Source organism: Neolamprologus multifasciatus, chromosome 20, assembly GCF_963576455.1.
Source record: "Neolamprologus multifasciatus chromosome 20, fNeoMul1.2, whole genome shotgun sequence".
In the NCBI taxonomy this organism is placed as follows: domain Eukaryota; kingdom Metazoa; phylum Chordata; class Actinopteri; order Cichliformes; family Cichlidae; genus Neolamprologus; species Neolamprologus multifasciatus.
The window spans coordinates 22432047-22459025 of NC_140458.1; the positions used below are offsets into that span (position 1 = coordinate 22432047).

At 39.9% G+C, this 26979-nt stretch overlaps 1 protein-coding gene across 2 annotated transcripts in view; it reads left to right on the forward strand.

The window, feature by feature from the left end:
- The first annotated feature begins 6196 nt into the window (after positions 1 to 6196).
- The window catches only part of plxnb1a (plexin b1a), a 70145-nt gene continuing 49362 nt past the window's right edge, over positions 6197 to 26979 (forward strand). Inside the window, exon 1 of one of the 2 annotated variants that reach the window (XM_085145407.1) lies at positions 6197 to 6542. The gene's annotated coding sequence lies outside the window, so the exon portion shown is untranslated. The remainder of the gene's footprint in view (positions 6543 to 26979) is intronic. The other variant, XM_085145408.1, reaches the window with a different exon arrangement.

A 26979-nucleotide genomic window follows, 5' to 3' on the forward strand; every position in this document is an offset into this window, starting at 1 on the left:
TATATTGAATAAATGCTTTAATCAAATGCCACTACTCAAAGCTCAATAAAAAGAATATAAACGAATAAAAGATAATAATGAATAACATGGCATATGTGTCTTGTAAGCGTGTAGACAATCCTTCCATAGCTCTAAGTCACTTTGCACAATAGATCGTCTGGACCTAGCGCGGGACGAATCTTCTAACCTTCAATTACTGACTGAGCTTTAACTCTTTAATAAGCACAAACTGCAAGGTGTATATAAAATGGTTATAACTGCACCTGTAATAAAGGTTAATATGGTGCCAGAATGTTTAAGCATCTTAATGTCGTCTTAAAGCTATCTCTTATATTGGTAATGCAATATTAATGCTGTAGATTATATTGTAGCAGTAAAATAATTCGTTTAATTCCACAATCTCCTGGTCTCAGTCTGCACCTGCACCTCAGTCTCTCCTTTCATACCACTAACGTCATGGTACCTGCAATTTAAAAATGAAAGCTCCCCCACAAAAGCCTCTTTTGCCACATGGTTCTTGCCGTGCGTCAACTCAACACAGTTAGAGATACACAATAAAGTTGCACATTCTCCATTAAAAGTTTCAGGGCTTCTCCCCTGGAGTAGCTCCGCTCCAGGCCTGTAAACCTGCGTTAGGAGATGTTAGTGTGGTTTTCATGTTAAGTCTGTTTAACTTGTAGCTTCACCTGGAGCCTGCATCCTAGAAAACAAAATCTATAAGTTAATACAACTTCACATTTGCAAGCAACTGTAGACTATAAGAGTAATAATGCATCCAACACCACAGACACCAGTGTGCCACGTGCAGTTTATTTCCCCAAATCATGGATCATCCCATGTCTGTCAAACAACAAAACAACACATTAGCAGTGGAGCGTCCTGGAGGTCAGGCCTGGATTATGCTGCTGTGTCTGTGTGACACAGCATGTGTCACACAGACACAACAGCATGTGTCACACAGGATGTGACGGAGTTACACCGTCCCGGGCCGCAGACAGCTGATCTGGGCGCATACACGCACCACCACCATTAGTTTCTACAATTACCGTGGCTGCGCGTCTTTTTGTTGACCCGGCAGATAAACAAAAAGGGGTGAGAGGTATATTTTGAGCGGCGCAGAGGGTGGCCAACATATTTTTCCCACTTACCTTTAATAAAGCCAGTCGCGTAGACCCGCTGTGATCGCTGATTATACGAGTGGTTATGCAAGCCGATGGTATGGTGTTCCGGGGTTCATAGTGGGAGGGGCCATGGGGTATAAAAGAAGGCTGTCAGGGCCTACCTGGGGTTCTTTCGGTGAGATGTTACAGAGAGGGTAACATGCAGACTGTGTTTTGTATATAGATGTTTGTTTTGTGTTGACTTAAGTTAGTTTTATATTTTCTTTGTAAATAATCTTTTGTGCACCTGGGAGGCCGGCAGAATAAACTATCCACACTGAATGCTTCCTGACTACGCCTGCAGCATGTGTCACACAGACACAGCAGCAGCATGTGTCACACATGTGATGAAAACAACGGAATTTGAAAACAAACAATGGAATTTGATCAAAAACCAAAGAATTTGTATGAAAACAATTGAATTTGAACCAAAACAATGGAATTTGAATGAAAACAATGGAATTAGAATGAAAAGAACAGAATTTGAATGAAAACAACGGAATCTGAATGGAAACAATGGAATTTGAATGACAACAATGGAAGTTTAAAACAAACAGAATTAGAATGAAAACAACGGAATTTGAGAACAAACAAAGGAATTTGAATGAAAACAACAGAATCTGAATTAAAAGAACAGAATTTGATCAAAAACCAAAGAATTTGCATGAAAACAACAGAATTTGAGCGAAAATAACGGAATTAGAATGAAAACAACGGAATTTGAAAACAAACAAGGGAATTTGTAGTAGGTGCAAAGCCTCACAGATGATGTGCAGCAGTGGGTCCCTCAGTCTGTCCTCACTCTGGACACTTGCAGTTGTCACACATGGAAATCAAATGTGTGATAAGCTGCAGGATTCAAACACAAGTGTAACTTATAAACACATGTACATACTTTTATTACACAATCAGATAGAAACAGAGAGAGAGTGCAGGACAGGCAGACAGGTGACAGTCTCAGGTGTCTACACTGCTACAAAACAGCACAAGAGAAGCAGGATTTAGTGATTGTGTTATTACGAGTGCTAAACAAGAAGAGTTCCCAGATGGTACAGTGGACACATGTGTGACTGCTGTGATTAAAGCATCTTTCTTTCAGCTTAACGAGTGAACCGTCAGCTCGTTCAAACACACGTTAAAGTCCGTTTGGCTCGACACCACCGAACAGAGGCAGCAATATAACATAGCTAACATTAACAGTGCAGTGAACCCTGCTTGTGCCGTGATATTCAGGACTGCAAACCGAGCAGCATCACTGACTTTCAGCTTGTTGTGTTTGTGGATATATGACTGACTTTAATTATCCACAAAATCATCACAGTCTCTGTAAGATTAAGGTCGACTATTGTATTATTATATTTTAAAGGCTTTAAAAGCAAGTAAAAGCTGAACGTACAAACATCGCTAATGGCAAATAACTTTGCCGACATGTGGCCAACAGTAATGTTTTAATGTTCCTCATTATTAAACATTTGCACATAAATAAGTGACATAATATTCAGTACTTACTTTCTACAGTTTACTCTTCGGCCGCTCGCTTCAGCCGTCTGCTGCAAAATTATCCACACCGACTGCCGCGCTATGAATTGTGGGATATGTTGGGCCACGAAGTCTACACTGCCACAGCCTTGAAATTCAGGGAAATGAAGGATGCATTTGAGGGCCGCATTTCGAGCAGTCTTTGAATTGGGACAGCATTCGGCGCGCCACTGTGACGTAATCGGCCTTGAAATGCAGCCTTTAAGGCGGCAGACCCTGAATTGGGATATAGCCAGTGAGTCCTGAGTGATTCGCTTACACTTACGATTCAGCACAGGAGGGAGGGGGTGAGCGAGTCCTGAATGATTCGCTTACGCTTACGATTCAGCACAGGAAGGGAGGGGGTGAGTAGCTCAAATGTGCTGTTAGCATGTTAGCAGAGCGATGCTACTGTGAACCGAGGAGCTATTTTCTTAATGTGAGCTTCTACTCAGGGTTTTTTCTTCCAGTTCAGAGCAGAATTTATTTTGTTAAGATACTGGATGTTTTTCTCCATAATTTTAATTATAAGCTAGATACATTGCTGCTAACAGCAACAGGGATGAGTCAGTGAGTCAGTTGGGCTTGTGAATCATGATTCATGAGTCAGTAAAGTGATTCTCGAGTATTGAACGATTCGTTCATGATTCGCGCATCACTAGTGAAAATTCCTAATTTTTTGTTCCAGTCCAGCCATGCAGGTTAATACTGGCAGTGTCACCATGCCAGCTGACTGTATTTCATCATCAGCCAGTGTTGTTCTTTATACATCAATATTACCAAAGTGTACCATAAGGCAGCATAGAAAGTATTTAGTTGCTTTCAGGTTTCATTCAAATGTTAGTCTTTTCATTTGTTTCCCCACTTTTTTCCTGTTTCAAAATCAAACACCAGTTTGTGAGAAGATTATCTCCTTTTTTTAATAGGCAGATCAAGTTTTGCATTGGCATTGGCTAATTTGCCAATTGTATGTTAAAAATGTTTGTATTTTAATATTAAAAAATGTTTTTGCCCAAAACATATGCGCACTATATGTCAGTAAAAATACTATGCAAATATTGCTGTCCTTGAATGCTGAATAAACACTGACAGAGCACTGATTGTATCTCTTGTACTTTATCAACACAATATCTAAAAACTTTGCACCATAGTGGTTAAAATCTCATTCTAATAAGAGTTAAAAGCTAATTCAGTTATTAGGTTTATAGGGTTATTGAATTATGGTTAACGTTTGGTAGATTCTTTTTAACATTATCTGCCAATTACATCTGCCACCCTTTTCCAAATCTGTGCCCCTACCTGGCCCCGCCAACAAAAATTTTCTAGACACGCCACTGTGAACAGAATCAACTTTTGGGGATTAACCAGAAGATATAAAACAGAAAAAAAACTAGTTAAAGCCTGTGCGAAGCCAGGCTAGGAGAGTATTTTTTTTTAATCACATAGCCTGTTATTTTTTCTTTTGTCTTTCTTGCAGCTACCCTCATATTTACATGGGCAAACAAAACGACTAAAACTTTGAATAGATTTTTCAGTTACATAAAACAGGAACAAAAAAAAAGTTGAGTAGGGGAATCACTATAAACATTTATAATGTTTACTAAGACAGGCTGAGGGTATCATTATCTTGGTAAGGATAGACCGTGGGTTTGTAGCTATGCAAAGAAAGGCCTTCCCCAGAAATGGGGCCAGAGACAGCCTACACCCTGGATTGGTCACCAATCTGCTGCTTGGCTAACACATAGAGACAGACAACCATTCACACCCGATTACACCCATGACCAGTACCTTAACATGTATGTCTTTGGAGGCAACCTAGAGAGAACCCACACGGGCTGAGGGAGAAGACTGTCTGAAGGATTCAAACCCTCTAGCTGTGGCTAAGCTAGGTCACAGTAAATGGAAAATGGTTCTTATACAGCACTCACAGATTCTATGCTTAAGTGCTTTCTGTTCAATATTCACACTCAGGGTTTGCATCTTAGCCAAGGACATGTGGGGACTGAACCACCAACCGTCTTCCCTAAAAGTAGCGTCAGCTGTATATGACATCTGAGAAATCACAAATTGGGAGACCCTTTAAAGCAGCCCAATGTAGTGGGATTCATAAATAAATATTTGTTTTGAAAAACATCTACATTCCAACAAATGAATAAATATGAAAAATCATATTTTGACTAAAATTTAGTTTGAAACTCAATGATTATTCATCTTGTAGTCTCCAGCAGTGTTATATGACTGTCAGCATGAAAGAAATACAGAGCAATGCTCACCAAAATTTCATAGTCTGCAAGGAATCTATGACTTACCTTAATCAAATACTATCTGAATGTGGGCTAACATGTGGTTTACTTCGTCTGCTCACAACAAAGGACAAGTGTTTGAAAAAGGTAAACAAACAAGGAATATGTGGGAGAGCTCCAGATTTGACCTCACACTTTTACTGCTGTTTTTTAAAAAAAAAAAAAAATGTTCAGAATGGAATTTGTTCTTTTATGAAAATATCTCAGCACCAGAAACATTCAGGCACACGTCACACTTGGGAAGTAAAGCTGACCCTCTACCAGCAGAGGGCAGTCACGCATCGTTGTGGTTGGTGAAACTTTAGTGAACCCTTGTATGGTCACATACTGTTATCCAAAGTAATAAGCAAAGGGAATCCAGATAATGTGGAACTGTCAGAGAATATAAACTTTTCTCTCTGTATGTGGTCTGAGCAGGTTTGAATTATATCCGTGCTTCTGCGTGAAATCTGTCACCACGCTCCATGAACTTACACCCTGCTGTCAAGCCGACAGGAGAAGAGCAATAGGTCTGATGTGGATTTTCAAAATAATCCTCTCATGTTATAGAGCCTTGATATAGAACACGGAAGTAAGGATGAAGTTACTGAAGATGGAGACAGAGAAAATAAGCAAGATAAAGTGTGTGTGTGTGTGTGTGTGTGTGTGTGTGTGTGTGTGTGTGTGTGTGTGTGTGAGAGAGAGAGAGAAAGAGAGTTTTGGATAATGTTAATTGAACTTACTAGGGCACTTTTGAATCATTTCCATATTCCAAGAACATACAGCTTGTGTATACAAAGTATATGCAAGCACATTATGTTATTCACAGCCGACTGCAGAAAGCAGGTCAATGTAAATACAAATATCTGTGATCCTCAAGACTTACACACCTTTTACTGACAACTATTACTACTTATAATAACAGCAATTATTATTAGTTAGGCTCAAGGCCTTAAGGGGGTCATATGATGGGATTTTTCTCTGTATGTATCATTGTAGTTTCTACCTTAGAATATAAAGCGCCTTGAGGCGACTGTTGTTGTGATTTGGTGCTGTATAAATAAAACTGAATTCAAATGAATTGACTTGATGGACTCTTCTGACAACTAATTGAGGGATTTGTTAAATTTCGACAGAAGTAGAGATATTTTCTACTAATACTATGAATTACAATAAACAGTCGAGGCTTTTATTTTGTAGGTTAGACTATCATCCGATCTCGCGGGTACAGACTCGGAGAATGACGCTCACTCAGCCTCACGCAAAGCTGTTGAACCCTCTCAGCTGAGTAGAGGTCCCCGTCCTGCGGCCAAACAACAGACCGCTCCTGGTTCTGAGGGGAACACCCACCCACACCCACAAACACCCGCCGGACAGGACTGGGACCTTCTTTCTGCGTTCAGTTGTTTTTTTTCTAAACTGCGCTGAGAAATTCTTTCTTTCTCTTTTTTCCTCCCCGTCTGAATCGCGAAGTAGAGGTTAACCCCATCAGATACTTTCTGCTTGTTAGCGTGGATGTGAGTCTCCGTTTCTCTGCAGTCAGCACTATGGAGGGCTGATTCATCAGCTTTACACCTAACAGGTAAGTTCAAGGCCGTCCTTGATTAAAATTGATTAAAAAAACAACAACAAAAAACAAGCAGGAGTTGTGGCAAAAGAACCTCTTGTAAAATTAAGAATAATAGCCTGTCTTCTCATTCAGTTTTTCTTTGTTAAAGACAGAAACCTGCTTGGTGGCATAATGCGCGTTGGAACATTTACAAGTATTATCATAACTTTAATTCATATTAGATACTTGTTTGACATGGAAGGTGGGCCTGCTTTGTAATTTTGCAGTATTGTGCTCGCAGTTTGTTTGGATATAACAGAATTTGTCAGCGTCACGCGCAGTCTCCGTGCCAGCTTACCCAGCACACTCAGACCAGACTGCTTTACAATGGACACAGAGCGGGACCACCGTGCGCACTCTCTTTGTCAGCTGATGTAGGAATGTGCATGAGCTGTGCGAGCCAAATGTCAAATGCCTTGCTCACCTGCTAACATTCTCCTGGACATACGCGGCTGCCTCTTTACTGCCTCATTTAGAAAACAGAAATTACGCACTTTGTGTTCACTGAACTTGGACGGAGTTCACTGGCGTTTAGAGGCGTGAACATGGGCTCGCTCTCATTGTTGGGTAATGATTGTGGATGTTGTTTATGTCGCGTGTGGTGACGAGAAACATCTCATCAGCCTTTAGACAATGAGGAAGCTCACCCTAAAACAAAGACGTTTCTCTCATAGATTGATGTTCTTGAGTGCGGGGTGAATGCATGGTTTGGTTGAAATGGCTAAAAAAAGGGAAGCTTGACTTTAGCTCAACAGCTGGTTCTCTGTTTTAAAACAGCTGTCAGATTTAATCCAGCAACATGAGAAACAGCTTAGAGATTGATTAAATCAAATCAGAGCCTCCAGAAAAACTCTCTTCTAAGTCTCGTGAGAGGGCAGTGAGGGAAAGCAGGTTTTCTTCCCATTTTTTTTAAAAAAGGGGTCAAATGTTTTGATAGGACAATTCATATGCATTTTTAATGGCTGCATAGCCCGGTCTTGAACCTTGCTTATGTAGGTCCTGTCATTCAGACACTTTTGGAATAGCTGGCCATCTGCTTGCTGATGGTCTGTTCCAAAGCACGATATCGCATTACCCACGATGGACTGTGGGGGATGAAAGAAAGTGCTTTTTATTGCTTTATCACTTTGTAGAAAAGTTACACTGTTCATAGATTTAAAGCCAGTTTGTCAGTTGTGCCATGTAAGCTGACTGTGGAGATGCTTGAATGAAAAGTTTGTAAAAGGGAATATAAAACTTTGTTTCTTTGAGGGTTTTTATCTTACAATATAAAGTGCCTTGATGTGATTGCTGTTGTGAATTGGGACCATATAAATAGAATAAAACTAATGTAAATGCTCTTTGAAGAAATATACCAATATAGCTTATGGTTGCCAGTATTTGTTGGTATCAACATTTTTGCGTGATATCAGACACACTGATTGGATTGCCTATTGGCAAACAATATATTACCAATTATGGTGGCTAAGGTTTTTGTCACAGTGTCACAAAATAAGGTGTTGAAGACCTGAAAGATTGTAAATCTGTTTCTTTTTGTAATGAATATTAGAGCCAAACTGCTATAGACATTTGAGGACAATATCGATATTCGGACACTTATCAATATATCAACCGATAGTTTATTTTTAAGCTAATTTCCTTAGCATTTGTTTTAAAATCTAAAATGTGTTATTTATTCACTTGTTTATGCATGTGTGGCATTCCAACTAACTGTTGTCCTTATTAGGGAGTTGCAGAGTAACGTCTGGTGGACAAACTATGCAGCATCAATACTCATATCATGGCTGAATGATGATTTTCCCTGTCTCTTCTTTGCTTTTAAAATCTTTATTTATTGGCTATTAAAAATGATGATATTGGTAAATCATCATATAGCTAATATCACCTGATAACATTAGTCTGTAAGTAAATTGGTAGAGTTTTAATGAATCATTTTGGTTTTACCTAACACTAAAAGTGTAATAAAAACAACCAAAAGAAAATGGTGTTGTCGTTCATAGGTTTTTCTAAATACCGGTAACCAAACTTTAACAGTCAGTGCATCCATGATCTGTATACTGCTGTACTGCTTTGAGCTGTAGCTAGTATAACCTAGCAAACATTTTAGCTTGAATTAGCTAATGAGAACTTGCATATATTCATATATTGTCTTCATTTTTAGCGACATCTTTCTTGTCTTTATCAAGGTCCACAGTAATAATAAGTTGTGTATTCAGTCTGTTTAATGTATTGTAATTTTCTGAACTAACTTAAAAGTTGGAATTGACATTAGCTCATGTTTTTGTTAGCTTTAAATATTAGGCTATTTTACTTTACTGTTTCAGGTGTTTCTGATGTATGACTGACAATAGGGCTGAATCTATAGATAGTGAATCTATTGTCTATCTATTACACACACAGAGAGATCCAAAAGTAAAAATAAAATAAATACATACATTGGACATTCAAAAATATAGTAAAAAGTAGTAGTTTAAAAAGTATAGTTTAAAAATTATAGTAAAAAGTGAATGACAATAGAAAGCCAGAATGGTTAAAATAACATGTAAGGTTTTATATGGTTTCAACAAACACACATTAATTTAGTTCTGTTTTTCACTTACAACCTTTTGTTAAATTTTGTTAGGCTTCAGACTCCATACAGCAAGAAATCTTCTGGGTCACACCCAAAACAGTATCGCAGGGCGGCTGCCATTTCTACATGGAGAGCTTTTGAAATCAAACTGTGGCTCATTATGCTCATTATATGTGGCATACAGCAAGCATTTAGGTTTCTTCCGGAGCCCAAACCTCTCAGACACACGGAGAGGAATGGGTCGAAGGCCACTTCAGCTGCAGCTGGTCATTGAAAAAGTGATGCTGCTCAAACCACCGCTTTCTAGCCCTTTCTGTGAGTCACAGAAGCAGGACTGCTCAGCACGCATGCAGCAAGGACAGGGCTTTTTGATTTATAGGTATCAAGTGTTGACTGCACTGTAGGTTAAGTAGTTTGCCTTTAAACAGCGAGAAAAGTGGAAATGAGTGGGAACAGTAAACGGAGTGCTTTTTCCTTTTGAAATCAGAAGCCTCCTCAGCAGGCCGTCTCATCCATAACCTTCTCGGGTGTCACATACCGTAGTAAGATGTGAGATATATTTTTAGCAGCATTTTTTAGTAACACAGGCATCGGTTGCTAATTATAAAAACAGGAAAGGATGTGATCCCTTGCTGAGTTTTGATGAGCGCTTGTTAATGAGTAACTGTGTTGTTAAGTTGTTAGGTGATTTCAAGGCACTTGTTTGCTTAATCATAATCAGAACAAGGAACTGGCATGGAAAGAAATGAGAGGGCAAACAGCCTATCCAAGTAGGTGCATTATGTGCACACCAGATTCTGATGATAGAAGTATTAGGGCGTTCCCCATATTGGTCACTGCAACAGCTGGTGGTCCCTTATGGTACATTCTTCTGTGTGTGTGTGTGTTTGTGGTTGTAGGGTGTGGGAGTGGAGAATCTGCAGAGAACACTTGCTGGGGCACCACTGTGGCCACAGGCATCCCTAGGAAGATAAAGGAAACTAAAAGGCATTGTTCAAGCTCTCGGCCTGTATTTTCTTCTCTTCTCTAACTCCAAGCTGCTTCTTTTATCGGTTTTCCAAGCTTAGTTAAGACAACTCACATTTGGTTGACCCTGCTTCAGATACGCTTGCTATCTCCTGGCTAGATTGGATCTTAGGCCTCAGTAAGCTCTCGCGGGAGTTGGCTGACAGTCAGATTGGCAGCCTAATAAATACTCCTTTTCATTAGGAGCAAGCTTTCATTCACTGTACTTAAATGGAAACCCCCTTTCAATTCCCTCATCCTATTGACCATACAGGATTTACAATAGAGGTGCAGGGAGTTTGTCAAGAAAAGCACACACACACACACATATGTGTCACATACTGAACCTTGATTCATATCTTTGGTTCCGCTGGAAGGGTGCAATATAATGAGTGAAAAATTCAGCCTGAACTCTTCTTGGTAGAATCAGTTAACTAAGCAGATGGATGGGGGTGCCCAGATAACCACCAATCCACAGATAAGGTTTCATTTCTTGGCTGTGTTAGGAAGTGGAAAACTGGTTACTCATTGTGGTTAGTCTGTCTCACTTCTTTTGTCTACAACACCTTATCTAACAATTTATCTCCTATGATTTAGAACATGCCCCTTGGAAATTGTAGGAAAGATTTTTTTTTTAGTGGGAAATCTGACAGGTTTGTAGAAATTTGAATTAGATTGACTCAAAAAATACAATTTCATTGTACTTTTGTTCTGAGGAACTCCACAAAGAAAAGTAGTAATATTCTAGAGTAATTTAGAGAAATTTCAAAGGCAGACTTGGTGTTTTGGAGTGCTTGACTGACAGTGTCCTAAAAATGTTTCTGTAGTGTGGTGTACAATACCTGGTATTTCATTTGAGTTTAGAAGAAAGCATAATGCGTCCTATGTGGTTGCCCCTTAATTTGATTGAAGATGTGTTACTGCCCAGGTGTTAAGAATATTTACCACACTTACCTTTTTGTTCATGGACAGGAAACAGCATATTTTTTTTATACAAATAAAATAATCTCACAATGAGTGTAGATGTGACAGTAGCTTCTATTACTAATAATGTTTATTTTACAAAACTTTCCATTGAGCAAGCTACTTACCTCATCGCAGAATAATGCTGGCGGATAAAGGAGTGCCTCTTGTTCTCTTTGTTGTGTTAGCAGCTCTTTCCTAGCTGATATTTTATGAACACATTAGTAGTTTTTATCTTGCCGTCCGCCCTTTTTTTCTTCTTTCTTATCAACTTAAATAAATGCTTTTAATTGGGTTTTTATTTTCCATAACTAAATTATTCATCTTCTCTCTTTGTTCTTTGGATTGCTTATCACACTTGCACATGAAGCTGGAAAGCTTGAATATTATACTGATGTTTTCTTGGGGGGGGTTGATATTTCCGTAATTTTGGCCTGTAGGTGTTTGTGTACCGTTGCTGAATTGTAACTTTAATATTGCTATCCCTTTCTGCCGGGCAGCTTCGTCTGAGAAGACGATGTTCAGAATGAAGTATCAAAATTTGGATTAAAAAAAATTCAATATCCGGAATAGCATAGAATCCCTAGCTAATACAACAATAAGGTCAACATTAATCCTCATTCATGTAATCCTTTTTGAAAAGGTAATCTTCTTACAATAGGTCCGAAGAAGGCATGCTTTATTAAACCCAGAGGGTGTGGCTTTTATTGTTCTGAAGCAGCCCTCAGCCGTAGGACAGTTGTGCATGTGCCACTATCCACCAGTGCCCTGCCTCAGCGACATCCCTGGTCCCTTTACCAAGCTCCCTGGAGAGCCTCAGCTCTGGCTGCAGCTCATGCTCTAGACAAAACCCTAAACCCCCAGCTGCCCCATTCTGTATTACTGCTTTAGGCCCCTAACTCTCCCTCTTCACTACAGAGTTACAATACATATAAGGCACTCTTGCTGAATTGGGTTAATTCATTACAACAGCTAAAAGGAAATGACATCTTGATCTTGTTCATGTCAAAACCCAGAAGCCTTCAGAAGAAATGTGACTAATAAGCATAATTTATATTCTGTGTTGAAGGTTGAAATGACTCTGCTGTGGGAACTCGATCTGCATCACCCTCAAATGCCATTTTAGGGACTGTTCAAACAGCATCTCTTTGCTGTACATAATGCAACCATTTTTATTAGATTTCAGATTTGACTTTCCGCTCTTTTCCAGTTCTTTGTACAGGCGTGTGTCTAAGACATCACTGATGACGTTGGATCTGCTGATGGTAATCAGGGGTCTGACTGATTGCTGAGCCTAGTCCTTGGTGGAACTAAAGAGAGTTGTGTGCATATTTAAGTCCATGCTGCCTAAACTTTTAGACAGTTACATGTATGTCCAGTTGCTGCAAAGCTGTAAACATAAACCCTCTTCCCACTAAACTGTTGTCCCTGAAATCCAGCCCTAGGCATCTGGGCAGTTGCCTTTGGACCCAGTAGAGTTATGCTAGTGATGTGGCTGACTCACAGGTGGAGCATTCCTTTTTTATAAGACATGCCTAAGCTGCTTGAGCTCTTTGGTATACTGGCAACTGCCATTTACTGCCATGGGTGTTATCAGTGTTTCACTGTTAGTTCTCAAGATCAGGCTTGAATTAATAACTGCTAGTAACAATTGAAAATCACCAGTGGTCAATGAATGATCAATATAATTTGCACAAATGTCAAAATAACATTGTGGGAATTGGCTGATCAAACACACCCAACTCAGCTGCTTCACTCTGCTGTCAGTTGAGCTAATGGATTACTTGTTTGTATATTTGAAAAGTAAGGTCCAGAGGCTTAGTCGGCTTTGCTTTCTTTGTCTGCAGGGGTCCGCTGTTACTTGGCTGTTTGTCTAATCCTCAGGTTTATCAGCAGTGAAAGGGATTTTTAGAGTGTCAGTCTAGATGTCAACAGATAGTAGATGGATTCAATCCCCTTAGGCTACTCGAGAGGGGATGAGGGCAGAGCTGTAACTGTCCAAGGCTATTGATCATCAGTAAACCATACTGCTGCCATTTACTTTGTCCGTGTTAACCAGTCACTGGTATTAATGATGTTATTTGAGCAATAGCTCTTTGGATTTGAAAAAGTTGAATTTAGTTTAGACCCTACTGAAAATGCAACTCGCTACTTAACTGCTTCCTTGATTGGATAATATTTACATTTGCTGCTCTCGATTATTCTTCCACTTTCAAATCAGCTCACTTGGCACTTTTCATGGTGGATAAAACTAAAATCCTCTTATGCTTCCTCCTGATTAATGAGAAACTGGGGGAAAGTTATAAAAAGTTGAAGAGTAAACCATAAAACCTCAAGGAACGATCAGTATGAAGTCCACTTCAAACTGAGCGTAGGGAAGATAAAGCTGGCCTTTGCTAATTTAAAAACAAATCACAAACCACATGAAAGTTTTGATTGATGTTTGGACAGTCGCATGTGACAATGAGCCTTCCAGATTACATGTATGCTAACAGGATGTCAGAAAAGTCAAGGATATGGAAGGGCTGCGGTCTGTGGTCTAAAATAACTTAAAACTTGCAATAATGTTCCTGCAAACATTAGGTTAGCAACCACAGCTAGTTGTCTTGGTATTATCGTGTTGATGTACCTCACAGTCCCATCCTTCATAAACCAAACAATGCAGGACTTGAACCCTGTTGAATATATTGTTTTCCAAGTTATATTTTTTTTCTCAATAGTCTGTTGGAAGTAATCGGCCTCACTTCTGCTTTTTTAATGAACGCAAACATCTGGGTAGCCTACTTCTGTGATTGCCATTGCTTTTTTGTACAGAAGTTACTTGATTTCATGTGCAGCACGGATTCAGCAGTTACATGCACAACTGACCTGACAGCTAATCTGCAAATTCTGGATAGAATTTTTTAATCTGTCTGGCGAGTAAATTCAGAAAGCTATGTTCTACAATCTATTAACTTAGTTTCTTTACGTTGGTTGTATGTTTTATTTAGGTGTGCAATAAATGCTGGCCTTCCAATTATGCTTAAACAGTAACTCAGCAGGAAATGCTGATCTCATTCTATGTGAGATTTCTCCGGAAGGCTGGTATTGAACCTGAAAAGTGGCTTTAAATTACCCTGTTCTCTAGCTCATGGGAACTGACAGATAGATGCTTTTCTGCCAGACTGTTCCGAGCGTTTGAGTGGCTGCTCACTCAATGTTATATTAGATGAGGAGACGAGCAGAATGGTATAATTTAGTAAAGGATCTTGGCCTTGTGGGCGGAGTGTAGCAGAGAAAAACTGGGATTTGGTGTGTGCTTACTCCAAATGCAGCAGGTGCAGCAGAAAGAGGAGGAAATCATTTAGATGGTTTGTTTGACCGGTTCAACCGTGGCAGTCTACTAGTCTGCCGCATTTCTATGATCCAGTTGGCAGTCAGCCATAATCAAAACATGCCTGCTTATTAACATAAAGCCAAGGCTGTTGATATAAGGAAGCTAGAACCCTAGTGGAAATTGTTTTTTTTCCTTGATTTGTGTATGTTCATGTCTAGGTCAGTGCTGAAGTTATGCACTGTAATAATCCTATAGTCAAATCCATTTTGAATTGGCTGAGATTTTTGTCTCCTTTCCCCCCCTGCTATGGTAGATGCTATGTTTCACTTTAAAAACGTCTGTAACTCTGCAGCTGGTTTTTAGAATCACTGGATTAAAAAAGTCATAATACATTTTTTTTTTTTTTTTTTTTTTTTTTTTTTTTTACCAATTTTAAGTAATTTTATGTTTGGAAAAAGAACTAAAGAAACTAAACTCCTGAACCCCTTTGTGCAGGTTTTAGAAAATATAGGCCCTAAAAGGAAGGGCCCATTTGTCACGCAAGGAGTATAAAGTAAAGTGAGAAATAGTCTGCTTAGGGAGTAAAGCTACTGCTATACTGCTTCACGTAGTTAACATTTGTCCCTCTCCTCACCCCCAACCGGTTGCAGCAGATGGCTGCCCCTCGCTGTGCCTGTTTCTGCCCGAGGTTTCTTCCTGTTAAAAGGGAGTTCTTCCTTCCCACTGTCTGAGAAAACCCTAATAATCAGATGTTCTCCTATAAGCAAGGATTCAAAGGGGGTCACCTGATTGTAGGGTCTTTACTATATAAATCACATGTAGGTTATTTAGCACTATATAAATAAAACTGAATTAAATTTGACATGTGGCTGCTGTTATACATTTCTGGTTAACAGTGGCTGCAAGGTGTAGTGGTTTACACATTCACCTAAAAAGTAAAAGAACCCTGGTTTGATATCAGAAGGAAACACAGATCTCTTTGGGGTTGTGTCAAAGCAAACTTTGAAATTTGCTTCATTTACATGATCAAAAGCCCCAAACTTTCCAACTTGCATTGGTTGATTTTGCTTGATTTTTTTTTTTTTGTCTTGTGATAGTAAACCCTTTGAGGTCTAAGCCAACTCTAACCCTAACCATGGCCTAGCTGCAGACTTTGTTTTGGAAGTTTGTGAATTGTTTTGATGTCTGTCAGAATTATGTTTTCTTTTCTTCTTGCACAGAAGAAAAGAGGATGATAAGTGCATTAATCATATAGCAGTCATACACAACTTAAGTACCAAAAAATAAATTATTTGTAGCAGGATAAAACAGTATCAGTGTTATTTTCCTATCAGTCACTTCTGCACATTTAAGATCTCAGTGGGGGCTTGAGTCATGGTTCATTAATAGATGGTGATCAACAATAACTCTTGTATGTATAATGGATAAAATATACATTGGGTTATTTATTTATTTATTGGCATGGAGTGCGGAAGTGTAATTTCCTGTTGCAGGAAACAAATATATGGATGCTCTGGGCTATGTTTACTTAATATGTATGTAACAGAACAAGTGATGTGGCAGTGGGGAGGCTAACCAAAGTGAGCACAGTGTGTCTGGGTGTAGTCGGGGAGTATAGATTTTCATAGTGGTTACAGCATAGTCGACCACACAGTAAGTGAACAGGAGGAAATGATCCAAACACAGTAACTGGATCTTTATAGACACCTGAATGTTTGACAGCTTGATGTGCACCTCTGTAGTTCTGTCACACTCCGGGCTCACCTGCTCTGTTGGTCACAGCCAACTAGGTATTTGGAAATAGCACAGTGTAAGAAAATGACTTATTTTCCCAACATGAACGAGTAAATCTGTTTTGTTGCATGATTCACAGGCTGTTGGTGCGAAGGAAATGAAACTGATATAAAGATTTTTGCACAGCAATTCAACCGAAAGCAAGTGTCTCTATTGTGGGACTGTTTTCACTTCTTCAGAAAAATGAATTTCATGTTCAGCAGCAGATTGAAGTAGTGACGCATTTTTATATAAAGATTCTTACCACACCAGAAAACATAGAATGAGAATAGGTAATAGTTTAAGAAGACTTCTTTTTATATAAAAATAGTCCATTTTTCTCCATGCTCAATGCTGGAGCAGGCACTCTGTGTTAGATTTAACAATTAATAGGTGTGTTTGTGATATCTGAGGATTCACATAACTTAGTAACTCTAAACAAGGGAGTCACTAAAGCAAAAAGTTATTATTTGAAAGATAAGAGGATAGGCTAACCTCAGAGATTTTTTTTAAAAAAAAGAGCTTCACCTGCACATAGTGGGTTTTTTTCTTTTCTTTTTCTTGGCTAAGTTATTTAATGTGAATGAATTTGCAACTTAAATGTTGCCTGCTAACCAAGTTCACTAGCATTACCTGATAACTCCAGCCTCTTTCCCAAATATAGTAACTTGTAGTTCCAAAAAACTAACATGGTGGTAAAACATTAACGTTGAGGGTTCAGAATACACAGAATACCAGCGGGTGACTGTGTCCATCGTGTACAGTATGAGTCTTGGAAAAAGGAAGCTGCTTTTGAATCTCATGTCTGTGTGTTGGAGGTTTAAGTACACAGCAACACAACAATGTACCAAAGTATTGACATAAAACAATCTGAATTTATTACAGGCGGAAACATAACATAACAAATACAACATAACAGACATAACATAATACATAAAAGAAAATACTGCAGCAAAGTTACATGTCGGTGTAACAGTAGATGTACATGCCGGAGTTGACAGAAACATACCAGCACCCTTATTTTTGCACCTCACCTACCTTTGCACCTTCCCTTTGGATGACATCAGGCTAGCTGTTTTTCCCAAGTTCATTGACACAGAGATATTTAATATATGGAGCTTGACTACATGGTTGTAGACAGAAGGTAGCTGCTACACGGCATCTATCTCCAGGTGGGGTCCTTGCCCCCTTTTATTGTTCTGAGTTTACACCAATGATACCTCCCAACAGGCTCAGCCCACAAGCTATGCAACCTGCTTATTATTCTAAGATCAAGCTTTCACATAAAAGAGGGTGCTGGCATTATGAGAAACGGCCCACAAGTTGTTGTTATTGAGCCTGTGTGTGTATGTGGTCTCCATTAGTTGAACAGTAGTCAGACCAAGTCTGTTTGTCCAGCTGCTGAAGGTCCCCCCCCCCTCCCCCCCGCACCAGACTCTAACTCATACACCCACACATCCACATCCACACACTTGCACACGTTTGCACTGGCTACAGTCATTCCCAATCCTAAACTAACTTTAACCCTTGACAAACCAAAGCTGATTTTTTAACATTTAGTATGCATTTATAAAAATCTTTTTGCCTTGAATATTGAACTGCTTTTTACAGACCAGATTATCCTTATCCCATCACCATCACGACCACACACACACACACACACACACACACACACACACACGCATACACACCTTGGCCTTCTGGCTTTGTGTTCCATTTAAATGGATCTTCCTCTACCCCCTCTTCTTACAGAGCCATATCTATATAGGCCATGTCTGCCTGCCTCTCTCTCCTCCCTCTGTCCCTCCCTTCTGTCATTCTTTGAATCTTTTCTTATCCTGGGGGTCCACAGTTTGACCCCAGTTGCCCTTGACACATGCACTTCTAAAGCTTCAGCCAATCAATAGAGACTCCAGTGTCCCGGTGTCAGATGTTGGCTCCGCTAATTGAAACCAACAACAACCCGTAGTGAGCGCGAATGAGCATTTTTGCCTGTGTGTGTGTGTGTGTGTGTGTGTGTGTTGAGATGATGAATGAGGAGGATGGAGGAGCTGCCACATTCACATGGTGATCACCCAGTCATCAGCTATTGTCAGGACCTTCATTTTTTGCAAGATTAGCGAGAAAAATTGTACCCCAGTCATGTCAGCTGTATGGCAGCCAGACAAATGTGGCTCAAGAATTGTGGTTTTAAGGTAGCAGCAGCACTCTCACTTGCAGGCTGAGGCTGGCACTATTCTGTATTCTTCTTGTTTTCAAAAATACCTTAAAAACGCCACTGCTTTATACCTCTGTATAACAGCTGGGCACAAAATGAAAAGCTTAAAGAGAAAGTGGAGGAATTGTTGATGCCAGCTTGGAGCTGTGCTTTGATACACACTGCTTATAGTGTAGAATGCCATGAAAGTGATTTTGGTATTGATAATTTTAAATAATCAGTGTTATTGTTTGCCATCATGAACAGTGCATTTTTAGTTGTTTTTACTAATTTTACTAGTTTTTCAGCAAACAGTGGAACTTTTTGGCGCGGCACGACAGACGTGCATCACGCTTATTGGTAGTTTTTGATTTTTCTTGGAATGTAATGACATTCAATTGTACACAGTGTAAGAGCGAAGCTATCAATTTACCAGTGATATACTTCCCTATCACCTATGGTCACAAGATCTGGGTAGTGACCCAAAGAATGAGGTCACTGATACAAGCGTCAGAAATGAGTTTCCTTTGAAGGCTGGCTGGGTTCTCCCTTAGAGGTAGGGTGAGGAGCTTGGTCATTTGAGAGGGACTCAGAGTAGAGCCGGTTGAGGTGGTTCGACCATCTAACTAGGATGGCTGCTGAGACGCCTCCTAGTTGAGGTGTTTTGGGGCCCGGGGCAGGCATTATATTTCTTGGCCAGCTTGGGAAAATCTCAGCGTTCCCCCGGATAAGGTGCAAGAGGTGGACGGGAAAAGGGAAGTTTGCATGTCTGTTTAGATAAACTACGACCTGAACCTGGATAAGTGGTAGAAAATGGATTGATGGATGAGTAATACTTTGGCTCAAACAAGGAATTTTACCTTCCTTCCCTCTCCCTTTAAACTAGGCTTCTTCTGATTGACTGCTGCTCTCAACCGAAAGATTTGACCAGCAGGTAGGTGGTGCCTTTGTGCCCATACCAACAGCTGCCGGCTCGAGATAACAATGTTAATATCTGTTCTCTGTGAGATCACGCAAAGCTAAGAGTAAAAAAGAAAAAGGCGTTTTATTTGATTACAATAAATGATTATAAAGTGTGACAGCTGCAATTACCTTTACTTATAAACTTATATATATTATTTTATTTTAGTTATATAATTATAGTCCTATTTTTGTGTTATTTCTTTTTCTTTTCTTTTTTTGTTGTTGTTGTTATTTTCATTTCAGAGGGAGAAATAATCTGGACATAGGGAGCCAAATAAAAGTGCAGGATATAAAGGTAGTGATCTAACCTACCTCAAATAAATGTAAAAATTCCAAAGAGAAACTCAGACTGATATGAGAATGATTTATTGCCTCATGCCGTTCATTTGGAGCATTTATTGCCTTAAATGAAATGATTCATAAAGCACTTATAAAAGCAAAGTCTCACTAAGAGAGCTTAAACACATGTTGGCTGTGCTATTGTGATGTCTCACCCAGCTGCATTATCAGGGAGCCTATTAACAGAAGAGGTTACAAGTGGTCTAAAGGGAAAAGGCTCTCAGCTTTTTAGCTCTTGACCATGTGACCAAGCAGGTGACAAAAAACGCAGCCAGTGCAACTGTTGCTCTGCAAAGTGTAGAAAAATAAGAGGCATATGGCACGCTTTACAGAGTGTGGAGTGTAAATTATCTAACCACATGGTAATGTTTTCACTATCAAGACTCTTGTAAACCACTTGCACTGTTTAATTTTCATCTTGAATGAAAAGACAAAAATTATTGCTGGGTTCATTGTTCTGACAAAAAAGGGGAAGGGGGGGTGGGGGGGGGTTCCTTTCATAGCTACTGTAATTAATCCCAAGCATCAGTCAGACTATTCTCATTAATAATGCATTTCTTAGCAGCAGTGCTGACACAGGGAGTGGATTTGAGTCTTTATTCAGACATTCAGCAACAATGCCAGGCAACCCTCGGAGCCAATCTGCTTTACTCGAAAGCCAGCCGCCGAGACAAGCCGGTTTCACTGCTCAGCCGTGCCCTACGGTTCCAAACAATGACGATTACAATACATGTGGAGCTCAACAACAACAGTCCCATAATCTGTCTTCTAAATAAAAATACACCACCCTTCTAGATTCAACGTATTAAAAAAAAAAAAGTGTGCACTTTTTTCTACTTCCCTTTTCTGTACTTAAACCACCTAATGTGTTAAAGGTTCAGTTTGCAGGACTTTATTCAATAATACATTCAGCCCCAGTTTTACTCTTAGTTTTGTGTAATCAGACCCAAATACTATATACATTTCACTGAACTCAAGAGTACAAGACTATCTGCATTTGGATTTTATTAGATATTTGAGTCACATGTCTAGTTTGAACATAGTACCAAACAGAGCAGCCAAGTAGCTAATGTAAGCTGCTATGCAGGGGTCTTTAGCAGTGGTTTGAGGTACTCAAGATCATTTAAACGGCTTCATCAAATAAAGCATATTTAAAAATGCTCCATCTACAGGAAGGGGAGCCTTTGACTCGAGTACACATCACTGGATTCTTGATACTGATGCATCACTGTGCCAGCCAGTATATGTATATGTCAGTGAAAACTGGCATATACATATGCCGAAATAACAAATAAACACTAATGCTGACTACAATTGACCAAGTGTAGCATTGGTAGACATTTTCTTTGCTCTCCCAGCTTCGTAGTGGTCGTAGTAAGCAAGTCTCCATTTCAACTGTGAAGAGAAGAGAAGTCTTCAAGCTGCAGGTTTGACAGGACGAGTTGCAGCAAGAAAGCCATCGCTAAGACATCAGAATAAGACAAAGAGGCTTGCCTGGGCCATGAAACACCGTCACTGGACTACAGAAGACTGGAAGAAGGTTTTATGGATTGATGAATCAAAATTTGAAATCTTTGGTCCATCATGTAGGATCTTTGTATGTCGTTGAGTAGGCGAAAGGATGGTTCCAGTGTGTGGCATCAACTGTCAAACGTGGAGGAGGAAGTGTGATCGTCTGGGGCTGTTTTACTAGATTCAGGGTCAGTGACTTGTACAGAGTGAGAGGTGCCCTGAACCAAAACTGCTACCACAGTATTCTGCAGCACCACGCAATACCCTCTGGTATGCACCTAGTTGGTCAGGAGTTTATCCTACAGCAAGATAATGACCAAAAACACAAGTCCAAACTAAGTCAGAACTACGTGAGGAAAAAAGAACAAGACTGTAAGCTTGAAAACATGGAGTGGCAGCACAGTCTCCAGACTTAAACCCCATCATGCTGGTTTGGGATGAACTGGACAGAAGAGTGAAAGCTAAGCAACCTACAATATCTGTTATATCTGTCAAAGTTGGCTGTATCAAAAGTTTTAGAATAAATTTTGATCTATAAATTGATTTGATTTTTTTTTTTTAACTCCAAATGCTTCTTTGTACTATGCTTTCATTTCAGAGTGCAATGAGACATTAAACTGCACAATTGGCAATAAAAAATGGAAAAACTGGGGTGTTCTAAAACATGTGACTGGTAGTGTATATGTTGAACTAGTGCAAAGAAAATGTAAATACATTTTATATGTACTTTACATTCAAAATGTAAAATATTAGAAATAAATATCTAGTTTCACTCATTAAAAACTAAGAAAGGTCAAATAATGTTACTTAATTTAGTTTTATTTTGAACAAATGTATTAATCAACTTGAAATATATAAAAATAATGCCAACTTTATAGAAAGAGCCCTCTTGTTTTGGAGTTTTAGAGTAGTTTTTGGGAGTTGCTCATTACTCATAGACATCTGAACATGACAATGGGCACAAAGGAAAACCACTTTAGCCTTATTATAGCAGATTTTGCATGGTAGCCTTTGAAATCGAAACGTAGTACTCTATTTGTGTAAATGGATTTAACTTTCTACCGCTGGGGCCTTTTTTAAAGCTGGGGAAAGTAAAAGACATTCAGTTTTTGTTGTTGTTCTAGTCTGACCTGTCCAATGATGTAGTTTATATCTATATAAGTAACTCCCTCTGTCTGTCTGTGTGTCTGTGTGTGTGTGTGTGTGTGTGTGTGTGTGTGTGTGTGTGTGTGTGTGTGTGTGTACCTAGCATTATCTTCTAGCCCATACAGATCAGTCTAAGATTCTGTTTTCCTTTCACTGGTCTGAGCCCAGCCAAAACCATGTGGGCAGGCAGCGGGATCTCTTTGGGGCTGCAGCGGTTTGGCTTTGATGGGGATGTTTGCTTCCACAGCGGCCTCTCTTAGATTCACATACAATGAACTGAATCTGGCTTTCCTTTATCCTCTCTTTTGTTCTGGGGGTTATTTTTTTCTTTTTGGCCACTTTGGTTGTTTTTTTCTGGTCTTTTCTGTCTTTTGTCTTGTTAGAATTTGCTTTCTCTCTTTCTCTTTTATTATCACACATACAGTCACTCACACATAAAACAGATTTCTTTGTATTTCTTGCCTCTTCACTCCCCCCCCCCCCCCCCCCTTTTCTTTTCCAAACCCATCTCTCCCTTGGTTAAAGCATCTAGTTTGATCAATCATTGATGATCCCAGGTGTCCTAAGACCTCTGGGGAAATCCTGATTGGCTACACAGTCCCTATGCAGACTCCCCACCACACACACAGACCTGCAAGGCCCAAATATGCGTGTGCGCGCACACACACTCACACACACAAACACACACACCCTCCTTGCTGTTTCAAGATTTGAGTTAAATCTTATCCTAACCTTCTCCAGACTCTCTCTGGGTCTCGCCTTTGCTCTTTCTTATCTCACCCTCTCCTCTCTGTACCCCACTGGATGTCAGAGAGCCAGCTTCAATTAAAGAAGCAGTGGGGTTCCTTAAGCCATTAGCCATATTAGTGTTGGGTCCTTGCCCGTGCCCCTTCTTGAACAAAGACCTCTGAATGCTTCCTGGAGTAGGTTGGTTGGCATTTGTTTGGATTCACTGATTTGCAGCCACGTACCCTCTTGACGACCCAGTCAGAGGTGGTTGTGGTGTGGCCATCTCATTATGGAGCACATTGTCTTTGTGGCTCCCTACATATTAAATTATGCTTTAACACGTGTTAAAGAAAGCATTGATTGGATCACACTCTAAACCAGGGCTCGAGGGCTGGACGTTACCACAGTCAATGTTACTGCAGCTGATTACCACAAAATGTCAGTGACATTGTTGGTTATTGACTGAAATAGATGACATTTGAATATAAACAGCAGGTCTTGTGTGATTAATGATATCTAGGAGCCTCCTCTTGCCTTCCTGAGAGTTTCGTCATATGCTTAACCTTTGGCAATGATTCCTTTGTCCCCAGATCACAATCACACACCTTAGACCTTCAACACAACCAGACTCCACTCATCAATCATCTTTGATTTTCTGCCACCTATTTAGATAGCAGGGTAATGTCTGCAAGTATGGACACTCTCAGTGTGTGTGTGTGTGTGTGTGTGTGTGTGTGTATTTGCATGTTCCTGAGGAAGATGGAGAGAGCACAGTCTATTAAGCATTTGACAACTGAAGACCTCCCACTCTAAAAGACCTGCTCAGATTGTTCCCTCGCCCTATCCCAGGAAGCTGGGGGATGGGGGTGGCATAGGCGTGTCCACGAATTGGTGGTGCGGGGGTGGGGGGCGTCTATTTTCTTTCTAATGAAGCTGTCCTTCACACGGCTTGTTGACAGAAGGCAAGGATGTTCCTTCCACCTGTCTACACTCCAATACCACTTTTGAAGCTAAATGAGCCGAAGACGTTTTTGAACATAAAGGAACCAACAGGAAATGGTAAACTGTCAAAATATTATGACTGAAGTCTTCAGTATTTAGCTCCCTCATTAAATGTACTCTTTCAATTGTTCCTCACCAGTGGGCATTTTCTACAGCAGTTGCTAAATCCTGCTACAAGCTTGGCAAAGTCAGTTAACTCCACAGTAATCTGGTAATCTGATGGTTTTTACATAGCATACATACATACACATACATATTTAATAGGTATTTCTTTGAAAGAATAGGTGTTTCAAGTGCAAAGAAAAAAATAGAGCTTAAATGAGAATATTAGACCAGTTGTTCTGACAAAGCATACTGGTGTTTGTAATATTTTATAATGTGCATCTGTTTTTTTTAATGCTCTATTTAAAAAAAATATTTGCTTTATCATGTTCTTTTTCATCAATGTCAATAATGACCTTCAATGTGGCATGACGTCAGGGTTTGCTGAGTAAGATCTTTACTCCACTCGTAACCACCAATACCTAGTTACGCCTTACTTGGTCAACATTGCTCAATCAATTACATAGATTTTGTTTCTACTTGGATAATTGCCCAACTATCTTTTGTCAGTGTTCATGACAGCGTTTTGATTTTAAAGCTGTTTAACCAACCATTTCTACCTTCTGTAAAGACCTCACCAGGACCAGGAAGTGCCCACCAGTAACCACCCAATGGACAAAAAAACCCCTGCTGGACTGTAGAGCATGATCCAGAATGAAATGTGAATTAGGAACGCCTGTCACTAGTCCCTTTTAGAGGCTTCAGGGGGATTATGTCAGCATGGGTGCCCTGGCTGCAGATGAAACACATCTTAGATGAAAGTAGACTGCCTTTGCATGCATGCAAGGTTACTGACTTTCCAGTGACTTATTAGGGACAGGCAATGACATGTCAGGTGGTTCCTAACAACCAAGTAGCAGCAACCAATCCAAACAGGTTTTTCCTCGTCTTCCCAAGGCTGGGAGAAATTAATGGAGGAATGTTTATAGTCACCATAATTTGACATCCTTCATCAGAATCCTTTGGGTGAGGGCTAACACAAGTAGCCTAAAGTAGCCTATTCTCTTGCTGATATTTGATTTGTGCAAAAATACAGAAGAGTCAGTGTGAAAGCAGAAGTGACCCAGCTCATTTATCAGTCTGCCAGTAGTTTCATATTTCCAACTGGTTTGACCATGTTTTCAAGTAAAGTTTAAAATGGGCCTGTCTAACCTCTGGAAATGATTTCTGTTGTTTTTAAGAACTGATATAATGATTTAATGGTGCAGGACAACAGCAGCAAAGAATCCCTCACCAAGCATTCAGAAAATGTGCGGCATTCAGATAGGCGCCTGAGATACCAGCATTGGTGGCGGGGGGGCTATGGTGAGAGAGAGAGAGGGAGAGACACAGGCATGAGTATATATTGAGATGGGTGAGACAGGAGGGGATGCAGGACTGGCTCCACTTAGCATGTTATGAGTCAAGGGTTGGCTAGGGGTCATGAGCTGCATGAATAAAACAGATCATGTTCATGGTCTTTTCTTTCAAACTCAAACATCCAGCAATAAGTTCCTCTGGGAATAGAAGAGGGTTACTTTCAGCTTCTTCTGGGTCGCATCTGAGAAGACACACTGCGTGTTTCATAACCATAAAGCTTATTAAACTGAAGGTTTGGCACAAAGCAGAGCAGATTTTCTGGTTTCAGGCCAGGCACATTAACTGTTATTGGTCTCGTGGTTACATGTGGCACTTTCTTCTGTCATTGTCAGCTCCGTAATTCAATAATCCAGCTGAAAATCAGGGCTGATGTTGACCAGAGCCTCTGAATCATAAAATAATGGTGGAAAAAAAACCTAATAAGAAGCAACTCTGGCTTAAAGAAGGGCAGAGGAGAGCTCAAGTGTTCTTAGTCCACAGACAGTGTGACAAGCTGATTAAAATGCCCACAGACAGGGAGAGCTGGACCTCCACTCTCTATTCACTGGATCTAGGCACGTCGTCACGACAACGAAGGACGACAAAGGACTTTTTCTCAGGCTATTGAGTGCCGTGAAAGAAGAGGCAGTTATGTGTGTGTGTGTGTGTGTGTGCGCGCAACTTTGAGTAGCGATGTGGTTGTACAAGTTGTAGGTGGTAATGTATGCAGGCCATCCGCAAACAAATGAATACACATGCACGTCCCATTGCTGCCTCCTTAGAATTCTGCCACACAATGAGCGTACTAGCGTGTCCTTGATGACGTGATGCTTCATCCGAGCATATGGCCGGTCTGAAATGAGACCCTCGGCTGGCACAGGGATGCTATTTAAACTTCCTTTGTCTGTTTGTTGACAGAATGCAAATGGCCTTTTGGGTCAGTTTTTGCCATGATTTTCAGTCTTTAGTATGATAAAACCTTACGAAACAAATGGAATAGAGCCTGTGTGTTTATTATAAAATATTAATGCAACCCTGCTATAGAATCAATTCTTCTTTCTCTCGTCATTAAGGAGTAGCAGCTCAGCCTAGCAAAGGTCTTGTTACTCTTTAAGCTTTAGAGACATCTACTGTACCCTGAGACTGTATAACGGATAGATCTACTCAGTTCTGGATTTTGAATTTTGAAGCCTCAGTGTTAGGTTTTGGGTGTTTGTGTGTTTATTTTTTCATATTTAATTTTTTAGATTTTTCATTTAATTACATTTTTAAGAATGACCACACATGGGTGAAAAAGTTAGCAGGGCATAAACTGCGTTACATACATACACTTTTTAGACAACCATATTGGGCCATACGCATCTTTGAATTCAGGTGTTGCCATTACTACAGGCATTAAAAATCATGCAATCTACTTAGACAAACATTGGTGAAAGGATGGGTTGTTCTAAAA